We start from the raw sequence: 20,489 nt of genomic DNA on the forward strand, positions 1-20,489 counted from the left end.
AGTATCTCTCTGAAGATATAAAAATGGACATTCCCATGGCAACACAAGAAGACAAGGGTAAAATTCCCAAAGATCTCCCTTAGATACGCTGAATGAGATGCCTCTGCCACGCACATTTTAAATAAACTCCTCGAGGAAAGGAAAACTGACTTGATCATATCCCAGCATAGTCTGGCCATGGGCATTTTAAAGATTCAAAATTCACTATGAAAATGACTAAGAAATGTTTTCCATTTTGGACTTCAACAATGCTTTCCAACTCTTCTAGTTTGGCCTTTAAAATAAGTACAAAATGTATAATCAAATAAGCAGGTGGAAAAAGTCCAGCTTTACCCTCATTACTGATCGGCTATGCAAAACCATCTGATTTTAATCTCCCCACTTGATTTACCTCATGTTTTAAAAATTTGTCCAGCCAGTGAGGAATAAATGCAAAATGAGTACAGTGTTATGTTTTAAGGTTTGCCAGAATTTCAAATATGGGCATTACCAGTTTGCTATAAAAATTGAGGTAGGAAGTATTTTAATTCCACAAGCAGAAGCAGAAAATGCACTTATTTCTCCCTCAAAAATCAAGTTAAGAAAAAATATTTTCCTCTTCTGGAATTTAAGGAGAGCTTGGTTTAGAAAAATAAAATGATACATTTAGAAGAGAGAAGGGGAAGTTGGACCTTGCTAACCTCTCCATTTTCCTTTTGCCGGTTCTTCAGCACGTTTCCATTTTGTCAACAGCAAAATTGTTTTTAGAGTGAAATTGGACCAAATCCTAGCCCAGAGTATTGGTATTTGTCTCTTCCTGGCTTAGGGATTGCGTGTGTGTATCTCCAGACAGAATTTCACACACATTATTTAATCAAGCTATACAACGGTTTTGCATGTAAAGTGAATTTGGGGAATTACATCCACGAATGTCTGAGAGCTCTTTACAAGCACCATATGTGGTTTCAAATATTAACAACAACTGTTGAATGGGAGATAATATGAATTTCAAATACTGTGTTCAGTGAAGAAAGTATAGATTAGGTTTTATTGAATCTTGATAGACTAAAGAATAAATTTATTCTACTCTTAAATGTGGATTATCATAGAACCAAGATAAGAAAAAGAGACAAACACGGTGAGAAGAGACCACTACAGTGACTTTCAGGGTAGAAATAAGCCTCATTTCAGTTGCAGTTACATCTGTAGCCCTGTCTTTTCTATTTTTTAACCTAACTAATCCTGAAATATTTTCCAACTCTACTGCCCTGGGTTTGTAGTTAGCAAAGCATTAAATCCTGAGGATTTATGAACAGGCCTTCTAATTAGTTCAAAAACTACAGAAATGGTTCTAATAGCGGTCTAGGACTAGAAATAATAGGATGTCACCAAACTGAAAGTCCTCAGTTACCTACCTTCACCCCCTTTCCAGTTCCCACTCAAAAGTCACCTCCTCTCTTCCCTGACACCTACAGTCAAAGTGGCATCTCCTTTCCCCTCAAGCTGCCATTACCACGTACACCAAGTCTAATGAACTCACGGAGGAGTATATTCCCAGCTAACAGCATAAGAAATGACTGGAAGGCTAGAGGTTCATGGCTCAGCAAAGATCAGCAACTAATTCAGCCAAAAGGGATAACAATTTTATCAAAATTTCCATCCTCACGTCACTCTGGAAGACAGGTGGTGGGCATGACCTGGTTCACAAGATCACACCTTGGCTAGAGAAATGCAAAGCACCTGGAGTTACAGCTCCCCAGGACTGCAAGGGAAAGATAATCCCCAAACCAGAATCCAGCACTATCCTGAAAGAAGCAAAATGAGCTGCACCGTTCACTTGGCAATTCGTCAGGCTCTACCTACCAACGCCCTCCAGTGTTCATCTTCAAATGTTATCTGAGTTGCATTTTATTATGTAACTTTTGATTAATTTACTTACATTTTATTTTTCCTACTAAGTTGTTAGCACCTCAAAGGCAAAAATAACGTCTTTAGATTACCTACAGTGCTTCATACAAAGGAAGTGCTCAGTAAAATTTTATTGATTTAAGACTAAAAGCTATAATTGCTTAAAGGTTTGTTTTACATTACTGTAAAATCACTTTCTAGGTTCTTCAACCATTTATTTTGGAAACCCCCTTAAAAAGCCAGGTTTTTTGATAATTGCAGCTGTTTTTTTTCTTCCAACAATATTTGGTATTTCCTTGGCAAGAGAAGCTGCTGGAATAGTTGCTGAGTATGGGAGGAATGTGTCAACAAATGAGGAGCTTAGCATTCACATAGGGCTTATTTAAATCTTAAATATTTACTTCACACTCTAAAGATATCAGTTATTGCCAAGTAATGAGACTGTGCCCAGTAAACTAAAGGATCTGAGCTCTAAGTCAGATTATGTCAGACCGCTTTCAATTCTCCACTGAAAATACTGCAAATTAGACCAGGTTCTAACCATCTACAGTGAACAAAAGGCTCTGCACAAGTGGCTAACAACCAGAACCCCAGAGGCTCGTCTCCTGCAGCTGTCCTTTACAGGCACACGTTGGCTGCTGGCAAGCCATGGAAACGTGATGCCTGCCTTTTCCACTAACTGGCTTTTTCACTCTGGGTGTTACTTGCTCCCTTTGGTCTTCAGTTTCCTCTCCCATAAAATAAAGTTGCTGGATCAGAATATCTCTTTGGTCCCTCCTGATTCTACTATTCTTTGAATCTATGTATCTATGTCTCTCATCTTTAAATGAGCACCAAAGCATACTTTATACCTAATAATAATAAAATAACAATAACAATAACAATAATGTCTAACATTCACTGAGTTCTGTCAACTAGGTAGACAGTTTTACATAGCTGTTACATTATTTACCACAATAGTTTCAGGTAGCTATTAATTATCCTCCTTTTCTATTTAAAAAAAATGAAGCTAATATGAGAAACTCAGGTTGCAACTAAGTAGAAATTTATGTAAGATCACAGAACTAAAAAGTTTTTAGGGTAAGGATTTATATCAAATTCCATCTCACTCCAGACCTTGAGTTCTTAATTGCTATAGTCTATTGCCTTGCAAATGTCCAGTCACCATACATTCAGCCATGTTAAATCAAAGATGATAGTATTTACCTAAGCTACTGACTAGAGGCAGTGTTTCAGAGCATTGAGCCTAGATGAATCAAATCTCCACAACTATTTTTATACCAGAACACAGATGCTTTTTTTTGCTATAGTACTACATTATTATTTCCTCATGATTCCTTTGCTCAACACCACCGTGTTCAAATGCATGGACTGTGAGAGAAGAGTAGGTGAGAAACCATCACTCAGCCCACCATCACCCGCGAAATGTCCTATTTCCATGGGTTGTAACTGTCTGGAGTGCGGCAGGAGACATCAATCTCAATCATTTAAAGGAGAAGTTGGTCAGACTCATAGATATAGAAAACAAACTCTTGGTTACCAGGGGAGAGAGGGAAGGTAAGGGGCAAAATAGGTTTAGGGGATTAAGAAGTACAAACTATTATGTATAAAATAAACTATGATGATATACTGTACAACACAGGGAATATAGCCAATATTTTATAACTATAAATGGAGTATAATCTTTAAAAACTGTGAATCACTATGTTGTATACCTGTAACATATAATACTGTAATCAGCTATACTTCAATTTAAAAAATCGAAAAGAAAGCAGTGGTTGGTTTCTACAGGTGATTCTGTGGAAGGGAAGATCAAATGTATTTGATTATTTTATTGGCTGAAGCAAGAACCTTACTTCAAACAAAATTGTACAAACCTCAGTTTATTTTTGTCACCCTCATTTTCTCAATGTTGCCCATACTTCCCTCTTTCAATAGTGCTTCTTCCCTCTCCTCGGGCCTTATACATTTAATCCTCTCTCCTTTTCAAAACCTGTTCTTGGAAACTGTTGAGACGCATAAACGTCTCAAACTATGTAAGAGTGAAAGCAATTAAAAGGTATGAGTGCTGAGACCATCTGCGTTAACGTGGCTTAATTAAGTGCATAGATCAGCTGAGGCCCCCGGGTCGGCTTCCGAGGTTGCCACAGCGGGGGTGGTTGGTGCTTTTGGCTGCGCCTTCCTTGCCTTTGCGCCTGCGCCCGCGCTTTGCATCGTCACCAGAGCCACCTAGCAGCTGCGCATCATCGTCCTGGTCATGGGAGCTTTCTTCTGGTTGGTGTCTCTGCTGCTTTCTTTCCTTGTTTGATTCACAGCAGCAACTATTACTGACAACAAAGATGGACTAATACAGAAATGTCTGCTGATCTTTGGAATGTTAGTCTCAGTCCTTATCCAAGAAACGTTACGGTTTGCATATTACAAACTTGTTTAAAAAGCCAGTGAGGGTTTGAAGACTGTAAACCCAGGTGAGACAGTACCCTCTGTTGGGTGGTAGCTTATGTTTTGGCTTGGGCTTTGGAATCATGAGTGGAGTGTTTTCCTTCGTAAATACCCTGTTTGACTCTTTGGGACCTGGCACGGCGGGCATGCATCGAGACCCTCCCCAGCGCTCCCTAACTTCAGCTTTCATGACGCTGGCGATCACATTGCTGCACGTGGTCTGGGGCGTGTTTTTGGATGCCTGTGGGAAGAAAAAGTGGTTCGCCCTTCTTGTAGTTCTTCTCACCCATCTGCTGGTGTCAGCCATGACCTTCCTAAGTCCTCATGGATTAAATCTGATGTCAGCGTACATCGTCATGGTGTTCAGGGCATTGGGCGTTCTTCGTTTCTGTCGAAGCCTGAAACTCTGCCTGCTCTGCCAGGACGAGGACTTCCTCCTCTTCAACCAGCTCTCCAGATACCCTCCAAGGACCAGTACTTCTGAAACAGTAAGCTGTTTCGTTAGACAAAGCACAACTGTGTCTTTTTGTAAAGATTTCTTTTCCTAGTGAAATTTAGAAAAAACAAAACTATCTAGATACGATATGGCTTTCATGCAGCTGCTTTCAGAAAGGGATACATCAGTGGTGTGCTGCCTGGTTGCAAGTTAGAATCACCTGGGAGAACGTAAAGAATACTGATTTCTGGGCTCCCCCCTCCAGATTTAATTGGTCTGGGCATTTGGTAATTTTTTAAATCTTCTCAGATAACTTTGATGTGCAGCCAGGTTGAGAACCATCATTGTCCAAGTAGGAACTTTCTGAGAATAACATAAGTAAATAAGAAAGGGATGTTTAGCTATCTCCTAACTTAGCCTGTGTTGAGCAGGTAACTAAATGTCAGTCCTGGTTAGCCTTCATCTTTTTAAGTTCTGAAGTCACAAAAGACTAGAGGGCTATCATCTTTCTGAACTGTTTTCTCATATTTCACTAGTTACTGTTTCATGAGAAAATAGTAGGCTGTTCTTCTACCTACAATCTACAATGGTAAATTGCACTGACTGATAATTTAGCCAAAGTAAGCTATTGATTAAGCCGTATTTTTCTGTAGTTTTTCCTTTCTCGATTTTGCTTTTTTGAGACATTACATTGTTATTGAGCATAGATTCAGTTTCTTTAACTAAAAACCAATTATTTTCTGACTTGCTGCGACGATATTATAAAACCAAGAATTTTTGTTCATCTTCTGTTAGGTCTTTCCTGGGTCTGCCCCCAGGCAGCGTTTACCCACTGAGTGCTCATCGCTGGACTAGTTGAGGTGAGGCCCGTTGTTCTGCCTCTGAGCAGCTCTGCAGGTTGCTGAGTCACGTACTCTGGGACAGGCTTCACTGAAGCTGGTGGAAGTTTACTAAAAGCAGGAGGTAAACAAGCCAATAAGATGGTGTTGACACTTTTACTTTGCTCCTGTAATACTGGCTAGAACTTCCACCCAAATGGTATAGTGGAAAATTGGAAATATGTCTTAAATTGCCATATTCATGCTTTTACATGATCCATATACTCTTTAGATCTAGTAAATGTCCCAGGGTTTTGGTAGCAGATACAGCATTCACTTTATAGAACTACCTAGGATGTTTGTTCAGCTTCCAAACAACCCTTTTAGTGTCCTTTATAAAGAGGAATTGTGCCTTTACTAATAAGAATTTGTTCCCAGTTGATGGTTTTGGGGGAGCTGATGGCGTGAAATGGAAATTCCTTACACATTAAAGTGAGAACTTCAGTGAATCTCATATGTGCAGAAGAATAGCCAAAAGAAATAGAAGGATCAATGAGAGGGCTCACCAGTGACATGAGGGGTGGAAGAATTTGACAGTACTGTGGTGGGGGAGGATAATGGACATGTTTAAAACGGAAACGTGGCCAGTATTTTGGGCTAGCCACATATCTTTCCAGGGACCAGAACCTTACAGGCAAAGTAGACCTTTATCAATGAAATCTCCTCTCATGTTTAAATTAATAGAATTTTTCAATTTAGGGGCTCAGGAGGGGTAGGGTTTCTAGCAAGGCTGTAAACAGTCCCATAAGCAATTATAGATATTACCTAAAGTTGACTTCAGGACTAATACCGGTACTTCTGCTGGGGTTTGCAATTCTCCACTTTTATACAAGATTTTCTTTAGACTAGGTGAGTCGTACAAGAGTCAATGACATAGAGACTGAATAGTGAAATTTACTGTGCAAAGTTGATGGGAACAAGATAACCCATTGAACTGGGCTTCATTCCTATTGGAGCACGGTGTTCTTTGACTCAAAGAATAAGAAACGTGTAGAGTTGGTTCTTGCTGTTAGCTTAATCTCTTAAATGGATAGTCTGATAAAGTATTTAGTTATGTAAAGTGTAGGAAAACCTGAGAATATTAATATTTTTCATACTTGAGCTCTGAGGATATCCTTGATGCATTAGTAGGTTAATATTAAGTAAAGAATCTGGGATATTGTGAAATCTCATTTATAAAAACATCTTGGGCAAGAAGAAACTTTTCTTTGATGGTGAGACTGTTGTCTTAGTTGAGGAAATTATTTGATAATCCTTGACTTCCTGGGACTAAAGGAACTTTGTGATCCTTATTTTTCTTGTGAGCATTGCCATAGTCAGCTTAGGCACTGTTGTGCAAATAGCCTTGCTTTGCCTTAATGCCAAGGAAGCCCAGAGGGAGAATAGCCTTCCTCTGTTCCCATGTATGTATTGAGATGTGCTTTATTTATTTTTATTTTTTGCATTTGTTGTGTATGGTGAGCTTTCTGGGCCCTGATGGTGTTTGGAGAGGAGGTGGTGGTGGTAATCTTGTATGTTCTCCTCCACACCGGGCTTTCTCAGTTTGGTGGGAAATGTGGCTATATTCAGGGTTAACCTTGGAAAGAGAATATTGTTGCAGCACTTGACTATGTTGCCATGTGAATAATAGAGATTGATTTTGGCTCTCTAATAAGTTTTTGTTTATTTTTAACTCCTTTGAATTAGTAGTTGTAGCTGGAGAAGCTTTGTTACCCTTGATCCTGGCCTTCCTGACTGGCAATATGGTAGTAGCAGCCTCTTTTAGAGCATCTTAGTGAAAACATGGCTGAAAGGAATACATGGTATCTGCAAACTGTATGGAAAATGGCTTTTGCTCCCAGTGTTTTATTTTTGTTGTCAAGCACATTTCAGTGTTTCCTGAGAGTGAGAGATACACATCAAAAATGTTAGGTGTTCTTATCCGTAGAGTTTGTGCAATACAAGCAATCGTGATAGAAGCTTCCTCCTACTGGTATTCTTCCCACTTGCCTCAAACTAGCCCCAAGACAGGGACTGGCAGTCAGAGTGGGCCTGCGGGCTCTAGGAAGCCAGGGTGCCAGCCTCTCTCGGGCATCAGCAGCCTGCTTCCTAGGAAGAGCTCCTTGAGAGTGCTGGATTTTTGTTGGCTAAGGTTTTCCTGGGCTCCACCATTCCTAATTCCAGAAGGATAAAATAGATGTCACAACAAAACAATTTTGAAGTCCTTTGCTTAGAGCACTTTATTTATGGTTGCAATGTTTACACTTCTCATTTAATAAGAGACTTCATCCCATTAAATTTAGCGTTTAGAGGGGTGGGCATTATCTCTATGCACAATATATATCATTTTATGGAAGTTACACTGTTATGTCATATATACCTTGCAATGTCAGACTTTGCATTCAATACACAATACAGTAGACTCTTTCCAGACCTGTATTTTTCAGCAAACAATAAAAAGATTGTCACAAAAGAAAGAGGGAGCGAGGGAAAGGAAAGAAAAGGAGTGTAGATCAGCTGTGTCAACATGAATTAGTTGTTTCTTCCAGGAAACTTTGCCTGGGAAAGATAAAGCTATAAACCGATTTTTTTAAGAAGTCACTGTTTGCTTCAGGAAATCCCCACAGATAATTACTAGAGACAAGAGTCTGCTCACTCTGTTCACCTTGGGAAACACTTGCTCCTCATACCAAGTTTACTCATCAAGGCTTGTTTCAAGACCCTCGTGTCATAGGGTCCACCCGTTCTAAACTGTTATATCACGAATGTTGCCCAATCCAGATCAGTATCTTGAAAGACCTACCTCAAAACCACTTTGAGCTCAGACCCCAAAGCCCTAAAATTAGACCACTTCTGACTTCTGCTTTCTGAGGCACTGCTGGGATTGGTAAGGTGGTGGTCTCCCTTACTACAATGAGTTCTAATACATGTAGCTTTCCTTTATTCATAGATTGGTGCTTTGGGGAGGAGTCCAACAGCACTACCTGTAGGATGATGTAATGTATGTTTCTCTAGGTCACAGCATCCTGGAAATTATACTTCCAAGTAATATTTCTCTGACAAGTTAATGGCAAAAACAGAAATCAAATATGTCCATCTAGTCATCACTGAGGAACCTCAAGTTCTCCAAAACTGCCCACCTATTTCTAGAAGACCTAAGGGTCTTCTAGATGTACTCGTGAATAAGTCTCAGTATCCACTTACTGCTGAGGCTTCTGCTACATTCACACTTAGAAAAAAAAAGACTTGGCGTGATAATTAGAAGCCATTACTGAGCTTCTCCTTTGATTGTGGAACCTATTGGCCTCTCCTAAAGTCACTGTTTCTGCTGCCTGCCATTTACTTCGGTCATTGCTGTTTTAGTCTTCTGAAGTTGAGCATGTGTCTGAAGCTGGCCCAAATCAGTGCTGCTTGTATCAGTGCCCCCAGGGCTGAAGTTGAGGAGGATTCATGGTGAGGGATGCTTCTAAAACCACAACGTTACACTGTGTAAGCCATTACCTTCTCCATATGTGTGTACGACCAGTGGGAGGCCACACATCACGTTACTGAGGAGCATTTGGACAATGGGGGAAATAAAGAGAACACAAGGAATCAACAAAAAATCTTTTATTCATTGATTGCTTCTTTCATGCGTACAACAAATATTTGAGTGTCTCCTGGCTGTGACAAAAAGGAATTCATTAATGACTTTAAAATGTTCTCATCCATCAGGAAGTTTTGGCATCCATTCACCATTCACCCCTTATTTACTGAGCACCTTCTATGTGTCATAAACAGTGCAGCACTGGGGATAAAATTAACAAGACAGACAGTCCTCACCAAGCCTAAGGGCAGAATGGGGAAAGAGATAATGAAACAGTGGAAATATAGAGTGACAAATTCAGTGTAGGGAAAGTAGAGGGTGGCATAAAAGCAAAAAGAAGGTAAACCAATTCAGATTTTAAAATCAGGGAAGTCTTCCTAGAGTAAATGATCCATGAAGTTTCAGAAGCAAAAGAGGACGTCATGTATTCAAGGAACAAATTTCAGGATTGCCAGAGCGTATCATGTGAAGTAGGAGAATAGGGGATACGTGGAGGAGATTGGGAAACAGACCATGGAAAGTCATTTTGAGAAGTTTGGAATTTATTTTCAGGGGGTAAAAAGGCTATTGATAGCTTTAACCAAGGCTGTAAATCTATGAAATTTTCGGAGTGGTTACTCTGGAGACATTGTGGAGAATGAATTTGAGGGAAGAAAACAGGAGGCAGGAAATCTACTAAGAAGCTATTGAGATGACTCAAGTAAGAAATTAAGGTTTCCTGAACTAGTGTGCTGGCAGTGATGGGAAAAATAAAAAAAGATGGGACAGGTTTGAGAGTTAGAGAGGAAGTCAACTTGCTGGTAGATAGTCCATGGTGACTGGCTGAGGGAGTGAAGGAGATGGGAAGTCATCCCTGTCAACGGTTGAATCAGGTCATGTCACTCCTCAGCTCAAAACCCTACAGTGGCTCCCATCTCTCTCAAAATGTAAGCTAAAGTCTTCACAATGGGCCACAAGGATGACAAAGTCTATACAACACAGCCCCGCCCCAGAACTATTGCCTCAATGACTTTATCCCTACTGCCCTCCTACCAGCTCAATCTCCCTCACCCACTCCAACATTCCAGGCATGAGCTTGCCTTACAATCTTTGCTCTTGCTATTTGCTCTGTCCAGATACCCTTGCCTTCTTCAAATCATTCTTTAAGTATCACCTTTTCAGTGAGGCCTCCTCTCATCATCCTACTAAACATTTCAACCTCCATGACAGTAATCCCAAGTTTTCTCCTTAGTACCTACCACTTTGTGATTTATAATATACAGTAATTTACTTATTTATTTTGGTTATTGTCTGTCTCTCACTACTAGAACATAAGCTCCTTGAAGGCGGGGATTTTTGTCTTGTTTTGATCATTGCTGTGTTCCTAGTTCCTAGAACAACCAGTATGTAGTAAGCACTCAATTTTTACTGAATGAATGAATGGGTAAACTCCATGTCTGTAGCCTGACCAACTGTTCAGATGGTGGTTCTAATCACTGATCTATAAGTATGAGAGGTGGGGAAGAGAAGCTTATGAACTCAGTTTGTGGTCATTTGACTGGAACCACAACTGTAATATTAAAAGCATAATACTTTTACATAAGTCAAAACTTAGCAAAATTTCAACTTTCTTAGAAAAACAGGAGCCAAACTCTTCTGTAAGAAAACAACCTACAGAATTACAGAGCTGCTCTCACTGATGGGGCATGTGCATTGGTTTCCTATAAGTCAACCAATAAGACAGTGAATCAACATACATCAAGAAGATGCCAATAACCCTGCCACTACTCAGCATGGCATAGGATATAGAGTGATGTGGATACTCAGAATAAATATGTTTGGGGATTCTGTTTGAGGTCTTATATATCTTGTATATCTAGACTCAGGATTGGCAAATAATCAGATAATGTTGAGGTAATTTACTCAACTTTTCATCTAGCAAAGATTAACATTTATTCCCCAGATTATAAATCAAATATCAATAAGAGGCAGACTAATGGAGAATAAGATGGGTTAAATTGCAGAGAAAATGCTAGCAAGGTGCAATGAAGTTCTTGGTACCTAACTTTGCTTTCCTTTGTTTCCTGAATAATTTAGAAACCCTAATCAACTCTAAATAGTGTTTTTCAGCCCCAGCTGAGAACAGGTTTTCATAAATCTGTACTTCTCAAACTTTAGCATGCATCAGAATCACCTGGAAGACTTGTTATTGCTGGGCACCAAACCTGGAGTTTCTGATTCAGTAGGTCTTGGATGGGCTCCAAAATTTGCATTTCTAAGAAATTTCTAGGTGGTGTAAATGCTTCTGGTTCAGAGACCACACTTTGAGAGTCACTGTAAATCAACAAGACTTTTCTGGGATGATTTGTGACTCATTTGATCATTTCAGCTGGGCTCTTTGCTGACTCCTAACTGAAGTTGGTTGAGTTGAATATCTGAATATAGAACCACCAAATGGCATAAAATTAATGCAAGTTATTTTTTAAAACTCTTTTACTTAATTTGGTTTAATTCTGACATTTTTCATATAGTCTGTCAGTTTCTTTTTCTTCTCTTTTTTTGGTAGTTTTTGGTTAAAATGGAAGTGAGCATTTAGAGTGTATGATGGGATAAATTCTTTTCATGTGCATTGTTTTCTCTCTCTTACTGTTTTCTCCTAAAGTTAGAAATTGCCTCATTTTAAATTTTGCTTAGTTTTCTGTGACCTATCACTAATGTAATAGATCTTTCCAATGCTTCTTGATATTTTCCAGATGATCAAACACATTGGATGATCAAACAGTGCAACTTTTTTTTTCTCAGAGACCCCACTCCAGCTTCCTGCTCTAATCTGACAGGTAGTTTTCTAGGCTAGCTGTGTAATTGTTATCCTAGAATATCCTTTCTCATTTTCCTTTGTTGAATCCACTGTTTCCTAATCCCATGTATTCCTATTTCTTGATTTACTTTCTTACTTTGTTGAAGCATTTACTCCAGTTGCATCATAAGAAAGAAAACAGAGTGAAATAAATTTTGTGAGCAGTCACATGCCTGAAAAATTGTGTGTTCTTGAATACATGGGTGCAGTATTTTGACTAAAATTTATTTTCATTTCAATTTTTGGAGATTTTGCTCTATTTAGTTTTCTAACTCCATTGTTGCTAGTGCAAATTCAGATGCTATTCTGATTTTCTTTTCCCTTTTTATGTGAGTTTTAACTTTTCTCAGACTCTTAGGATCGTCTCTTTCACCAGGTGTTCTGAACTTTCATTAATTAATGTGCCTTATTGGGGTTTTTCTCATCGGCTAGGCACTGAGTGGGCTATTTCAATTGAGGAACTCACACATTTCAACTCTGAGAAATTTTTTTATATTGTTTACTTGATAATTTCTTATATGTGTCTGCAGAACTCCTATTAAGTAGATCTTGAGGGTCTTTTTTTACCCTTTAAATCCCTTATCTATTCTTTTCAATTTTCCATCTCTTTTTCTTTTTTTAAAGCTTCATAGGTGCTTTTTGCAACTTTATCTTCAAAGCCTTCTGTTGAATTTTTGTTTTAATTAAATTTTATTTTATTTTTTATGTACATTTATTTTAACTTAATTATTTTAATTAAATATTTATTATGTATTTAATTTCCAGGAGCTCTTTCTTTTCTCTTTCAGAGCATCCTCTTATATCTTGAGATCATTAACTACAGCTTCCTGGATGTTCTTTGCTGCTTCATGTATTACTTCTTTTTCATCCAACTTTTTTTTTTCATAGTTTGATTTCTCTCATTTGGAAGCTATTTCTCTACATGAGCAGACCTCGAACATTAACCTACATCAGAATCCTCTGAAAGCCTTATTAAAACACCGGAGTAGAGGGCCTCATTCCCAGAATGTTTGATTCAGTAGGGCTGGAATGGGGCCAGAGAATTTGCATTTCTGAAAAATCCCCAGGTGCTGCTGATGCTGCTTGGGCAGGTACCGCAATTTGAGATATGTCTGGGGTAATACGGGGTTGTAAGCCTCACACAGTAAAAATGGCTGCCGTGTATACAGATGAAGGACCGCTTCTGGGTTCTCTGCTTAGACCCTTCCTCAGCAGAACCCTTGACGCTGTAGTTTTAACAAAAACCTCAATGTTTTGTGAATTGGGCTCAGAATGGACTCAGTTTGGATGGTAGTGATTTTAAATTTTTCAATATATTTTATGCAAATAAAATCTGTAACATATACAAAATATTCACCATTATAATTCCAAAATTTGTGCTCATAAAATAAACAGTTTTCATAGCAAAGAGTAGAGAATAAATTACCAAGAAGTTTTCAGCAAAAGTTCAGTATTTAGGATGTCACTCTGACTTTAACTACTGTAATATAAAAGAAGGAGCAAATTGCATAATACACCCTGATTATTCTTTATTAGCTATTGAAATCTTCCTGGTGATGAGTGGAAGTTTGAAAACTGACTTGCAGCCTCCTGAATGATAATGACAGGACAATCTGGAAATTATGTAATACTAGCAGAAGAAAGGGCACTAAGTGTGTTTTTTAAGAGTACCTGTCTCATAAAAGATATCATTTATAGTTTTCTCTTTTCATTGGCTCTACTTCTCTTGAAAATCCTAAACTCTGCAGTGTTCAAAAATAAGACAAACAGCTCTGTCTAGTGGCAAATTTGATCATTGCAGCCAAAGTCAAAAATAATATTCAAGTCAGACCCTTTAAAAAAAAATCTATCTGAAACTTGGCAAGCAAGCTTGACAGGAGGTGGCTATTTTATCACAACTCAGGAGACACAATGGATAAATTCTTAAAGCCATCAGTCATGTCATTACCATTTGGGACTTTTTCAGCAGTTTAAGAGAGACATGCAAAACCCAGCTCAGTAATTTAATTTAAAAGGAAAATGTTTTTATTTGTGAAATTGTGCTTTTCAGATAACTTTGTTCAAAACATAAGTATACACCTTAGCCTGTTATCTTCACTTTCCTTTCTTTTTTCCCCTCTCCCCTTTTCTGCCCTTAAGAGAAATCTGGAATTGAACTGTAAGTCAGAATCTTGCCGTTCTTCACATGGCGGAGATGAGCTGCCCCATGGCAGCTGGGGTGTCCTGCCTTTGACAGTTGTTTCCACAAAGCACTGCAGAATGTGAATAGAATACCATGTGGGAAAAAAGAACAGCAGCTATGGGCTCCTGAGTCTACCATAAAGCATTCAGAAAACAGTGGTCATTTTCTTTCTTGTACTGGTACACTGAGGCAGAACCTTACTATTTTCCATACCTTTCCACTTCCAAAAATAATGTGAAGGATCTTAGAATAAATTTAAAAGGATAAGTAAAATCAAATTTTTAAAAAAAGGAGATGAGGAATCCAAACGTGGACTAAAACTGGGCCCATTATGTCTGGGCATGGGATAGAGATGAAATTTGCTGAATTGAATTAAAATTTATTGGACATGGAGGATGAGAATTTGGTTGCTTTTTAATACATAACAGTTACAAGATATTAAGCATATGATTATATCCCCAAAGTAAAATGTTCAAAGGTTAAAATATCATGTGTTTGCTAAAGATAATTTTCAAGAGTGTAATTAATATTGAAATCAATTAGAAAATTAGTTTAACATATACCCAATAAACATTACAGTGCTAAAAGAATATTTACATTCTGAAGATAAATGAAACAATATGCTTGTTGTTAAAAAATTATAGTATCCCAAAATATAAAGAAGGTAAAAGTCAACCATAATACAAGATTTACAGATAAGTGTTGTTAATACTTAGTGTAAATCTTTTAAACTTTGTTCTATGCTAAAAGTAGTTATTTACATTCTGCAGAGAGAAATTATTCTTTTGTATATGTTAATATTGTTCATAAGGGTGAAGACATGGTGAACATAAAAAGAAAAAGTTGATCCAATAGAAAAGTAAGTGAGCCTTTTTTTTTAAAGCGTAATTTAAAAGATTATTTTTGAAATACATCAAAAGAATGAATTTGTGGAGTCAGTTAACAATGTGAAATCAAAAAGTTAGATTTAGAAACCTCCAAAATGGCAGTAATGTGCATGCTGTCAATTTTGACATTATATTGAGGCTGGAAGGAGAAGAAATATGATCTATCAAAGTTTCCCTCAATAGCAATATTCTAAGTTTTTAAGATATGAAATGACAATATTGTGTAAGCAACAAACCATAAAGTCTAAGAATCCTGAGCATGATTTAGTGTTATAATCAAATAAAACCCACCACAAGGCTAATGTGACACCTATTTAATGATATGCGTAATCACTGTAGTATTACACAGCAATTTGGCATAAATGGCAGATGATTACATAAATGACTGAAATTAGCATGACTTTCACACAGTCAAATTAAGCGTTTCTGGGGTCAGCTGGGGAGAGGGATAACAAGACAGACTAAAAAGCTGTTTCAAGAACCTGCCGAAGAAAACCTGGCAGCTGGGTCTCCCTTATTCTCTGATGACAGCATAGGGTTGAAGAGGAAAAAGAAAAAAGGTGGGGAGTCCAACAAGGAACCAAGGGAGTATTTTTTGTGGCTCCCTGTGACTTTTTCTTGTTTGGTCTCATCTGGGGGTTTCTAGAAAATTGAAGACAATTTGATCTTTCCTGCCAGATAAATGGTAGGACTCTCCAATCTCCAGACTTTCAGACTTACAAAGAAATCTTCAAAGCCAATATTTACACTTACTGCTACTGTCACCCACGTTGTCACCACCAAGTAGAGCCCCTATACACTGTCTGAAGTATCAGCCATGTTCCCAATTAACAAAAAACAGACCTGGGATGGTTAACAGGTGCACTGCTGCATGTTCATGCTTGGACACAGCAAGAGCACTGGATGTTTGGGTTTCTGGGAATGGGGTTACTAGGGGAGAGATAAAGGCAGCACAGAAATGAGAGAGAAAGAAAAGACAAAATTTCGCCTCCTTCAGAAATTTCCCCAGAACTAACTCTGCTTATTAAAGCATCAGAAAATAATAAAAAGATCATAAAATCTGAAGTAAGACTTTAAAACGTTCAAATTGCAATTGCACAATAGCTGTGTGAGCTTGGATAAGTTACTTAACCTCTCTGAGTTTTAGTTTCTTTATCTTAAAAAAAAATGAATAAATAAGAGATGTATACCTACCTAATTCACAGAAATGTTCAGAGGATTAAACTGGTTAGCATTCATCATGCGTCTCACATGCTTCCACCAACGGACCTGTCTTAGCTCAGGCTGCTGTAACAGAATACCATAGATGAGGTAGCTTAAACAAAAAAATTTGTTTATCATGGTTCTGGAGGCTGGGAAGTCCAAGATCAGGGTGCCAGCTTATTCAGTGCCTGGTGAGAACCCTCTTCTTGGTTTACAGAAGGCTGTTTTCTCACTTTGTACCCACATGGGAGAAAACAGAGAAGGGGAGAAAACAAGTGTCTCTTCTTAGAAGGGCACTAATCTCATTCATGAGGACTCCACCCCAATGACCTAATTACATCCCAAAGTTTTCATCTCCAAACACCATTAAACTGAGAATGAGACTTCAACGTATGGGTTTTGAGGGGACATGAACATTCAGTCCATATAATCCAACAGCAGTTGAGACTGTGTTCATGCCTGTGGAGATCCTGGGAGCAGAGCCAGGGCTGAGGCGGCCAGCCCAGGCACAAAATTTATTTGAAGTTTCATATTTTAATTTCACTGTGTATACACACTTTATATTCTACCCTTTATGCACGTGATTTAATATAAAAATGAATGTTTTAAATATTCACATTAAGTAAAATTGATACTATAATGCTTACTTTCTGCTTTAGTGTATCCAGGCCCACACTTCAGCTTGAGATGCCCACATTTATGTAAAAGCACAAATAGTGTGCATCTAGTACTCAGCAAACGCACAGTACGTACTCTTTTTCCTTACCCCTCCCCTCCCTTATTGTCTCAGAAGCCAGGAGCAGCTATCGTCTCACCTTCGACAGGTTTCTCTCTCCCTCTTCCTGCCTGAAATGCACAGATGAGTGTAGAAAATGAACCAGCTTACTGGGTAGTTCTCAATCAAGAGAGATTTTGACCTCCAGGGAACATTTGGCAAAGTCTGGAGGTATTTTTGGTTGTTGCAAATGGACACAGGGAATAGGGGATAATGGCTTCTAATGATGAAGGCCAGGGATGCTGCTAAACATCCAGCAATGCACAGGACAGCCCCCACAACAAAGAATTATTCGGCCTAAAGTACCCATAGTTGAGAAACACTGAGCTCCACGTAACTGGCCCCACGGTGAGTTCCACCAGCAGAGACCCAGGCTAACTAATCTATGCAGGAATATTGTATGTTTTGCCAGGCTATAGTCACTCCCACACTTCAGGGGACCTAAAGTTAAAATTGAGCTGTTGAAAACTGGTTCAGGATCTTTACTAGATTCAGATTTTGTTCAGAATCTCATGTATCCAAAAAATTTAAAATAAAACTCTGCCAAATAGTCAGAGGTATAATTTTCTTCATCCTATATGTCATATTCTCCCACAGAGTACTGAACCACCTATAAGCTAATCCATGTATGTACTAAGGGTGCTTGGTATTCTAACCTTCTAAGATTTCTACAATAAGTGTGAAAGATCAAAAGAGTTTCATGCCAACTCTTGATTCAGAAAGACATGCATGCCCATAGGCTTGTCAGGGAATTTTAATAATGCTCTTCCCCCTCAGACACAAATTAGGATGTGACATTTCACAATATGGTTGCTGAAGAATAATCTTGTGAGTGTGTCTGCCCTTCCTGCTCCCCCGTTTACTCAGCTTGGCGTTCGCAATTAGTTCGTTGACACAATTCCCATGCTGTGTGGTGTTCAGAAGCCCCGGCATCAACCAGGCCTGAGCTGAGAAGCATTCCAGGCCTGAAATGACAAATATCGTCAAGGGGCAGGGGAGAGGTGACAACTAATAAGTGAGCCAGGTCGTAATGGAAATTAATCAAATAAGCATTTGTCTGATGAAAATGACAAAATGTGTATTCAATTATATAACTTGTCTTTATCCTATACTAAAGTGTGCTGCAGCCCAAGCTCCGCATGTGTCTGAGTGCAGGCAGTTTCCTTTTCTAAAGGCCTGGCTGGTTTATCCATGTTTGGCTCCTTCTCATCGCTGCTGACAACAAACCCTCAACCGACAGTCAGCAGGTGGAAACCAAGAAAGAAAGCCTTTGGAACCCAGTGTAAGCTAAAGATGGCCAGAAAACTTGAATCAGCAAATGAAATATCAAATAAGAGAGAAACTAATGGAGAATAAGATGGGTTAAATTGCAGAGAAAACGCTAGCAAGGTGCAGTTAAATTCTTGGTACCTAAATTTGTTTTCCATTTTTTCCTTAACAATTTAGAAACCCTAATCAACTCTAGTGTTTTGCAGCCCCAGCTGAGAGCAGGTTTTCATAAATCTGTACTTCTCAAACTTTAGCATGCATCAGAATCACCTGGAAGACTTGTTATTGCCGGGTACCAAACCTGGAGTTTCTGATTCAGTAGGTCTTGCATCTCTAGCACATTTCCAGGTATTGTAAATGCTTCTGGTCTGTAGAAGAGCTTTACTCTAATAGGAACTATGTTTTCCATCTCAGGGATAAGAACTCCTGGTTTAATTTTACAGGGTTCAGAAACAGGAAGTACCCTTAAACCTGGGCAAGAGGGCACCTGTCCTGATGCCCACACTCTACAGACATCCAGAGGCCCTTCTCTGGTCATCTCCACTCTGAGGAATAAGGGAGGCAATAGAGGCCAGGACTGCCCACCTGCCCACAGGCCATGTTCTCGATGTTCTGTACCTGGCATTCCTTGCTGAACAGCCCAAATACACTTCTAAGGACGATGTTATCCTTTCCCCAAGTCTGTTCTTTCTTCCCAAGAAGGACCTACACCTGAGGAGTGAGCAAAAGGCAGTTATTTTACATGGTGCTTTGAGATGGTAACAAGGAGTGGGGTTTCAAGGTATAACCAAAGGTTTCCACACTTAGCCAGCCAGGCTCTCCTGCTGCAGGACAGGGCAAAGGATGGAAGAGAAGGGTAGGTGGCAGGTTGAGAAAGATATAGACCAAGGCCCTGGGCCATGAGTCAGCTCTCCAAACACTGCCACATCTGGCTACCTCCAAGAAGTCCAAGAATCCTAAATATGAACCTGGTCTTCAGTGTCTTTGTGAAGTTATTTTGTCAAGGTAGACAGATAGAACATTTCATTTAACAGTGTGGTAGTTTGATTCGTAACTTTTAAAATATTTATCCACGTATGTGGGCTTCCATTTGAGCTCTTGCCCAAGTCCCCACATTGAAAACAATGTGCAAGTGATTTCACTGACTCCTCGCCCCATCCCACCTGCCGTGGTCCCTAATCTGGTTCAGTGGAGGTGGTGTTGCTCTCGACTCCTCTATACCTCAACTACGTTTCCCCTGCCTCTTAGAGTTTAGGTGATGACATGCATTCCAACGCACTGGGCATTCACAGTCTGTTCTCAGAATATCTGCAAAGCAGCTTTTCGTCTCTAGGCAACTTCAACTAGCTTTTATCTTTGAAGCTGCTGCATTTTGACCCTTTCCTTACTCTTCTCACCCTCCTCTGTCCCGGGCGCCCACGTGCACACTGTCGTGCTCCCTTCCCTGGAACTCCTTTTACAGAGGCTGACTCATTTCAGGCCCTGTGTGTTCCTTTCTGGCTTTGTCTATTGTGACTCCCTGCCAATTTCTTGCAATCTTTGTCTGTTCCTCCGTGCAGCATCCTTTCTGGAGGCTTCTCCGTTCTCATTCTTTGGCAGTTTTAATAGCTTTCCCCGTGAGCATATTCCTCCTCCCTTTGCCTCTTGTATCTATAGGCAATAGGGAATTATCGTTTTATTTCCAGTTTTGTTCTTCTCCCTCCTTCCACCTCCCAGATATCGAGTCTCCACCCATTGGAGGGAAAAATTATAATAATAATAAACTTGCTTTCACTCCAAAACTGACTAGATTGGAACTGGCTTTTGAAACTGGGGTATTGCCATATTCACCAGTGATTTTCCAGTCATTGCTCAACTTTCATTTCCTCTCAACTTCATATTTTTTTTCCTTTAGTGAAAATTGCCAAAACAGCTTTATAAAATAACTGGAAATATAACAAAATTAAGATCATTTTTTTTGGCTTCAGACTACTTTACATAGCTAAATGTGAGTTACTCAGATGACAGAGGGGCTTCCCTTTCTTTGTGCTTATGTGTTTTATTTCACAGGTAAGATTGCTTTTTATTTAGGTTGATGAAATGACTTGAGACCTTTTGAAAATGAATCTTGGAATTTTAAGACTGTGCTG

General features: G+C 39.1%; 1 pseudogene; it reads left to right on the forward strand.

Moving 5' to 3' along the window:
* The window catches only part of LOC130854975 (gamma-secretase subunit APH-1B-like), a 122,045-nt pseudogene extending 103,598 nt beyond the window's left edge, over positions 1–18,447 (forward strand).
* Positions 18,448–20,489: the final 2,042 nt, after the last annotated feature.

The sequence above is a fragment of the Hippopotamus amphibius genome, chromosome 6, assembly GCF_030028045.1.
Source record: "Hippopotamus amphibius kiboko isolate mHipAmp2 chromosome 6, mHipAmp2.hap2, whole genome shotgun sequence".
NCBI lineage: Eukaryota > Metazoa > Chordata > Mammalia > Artiodactyla > Hippopotamidae > Hippopotamus > Hippopotamus amphibius.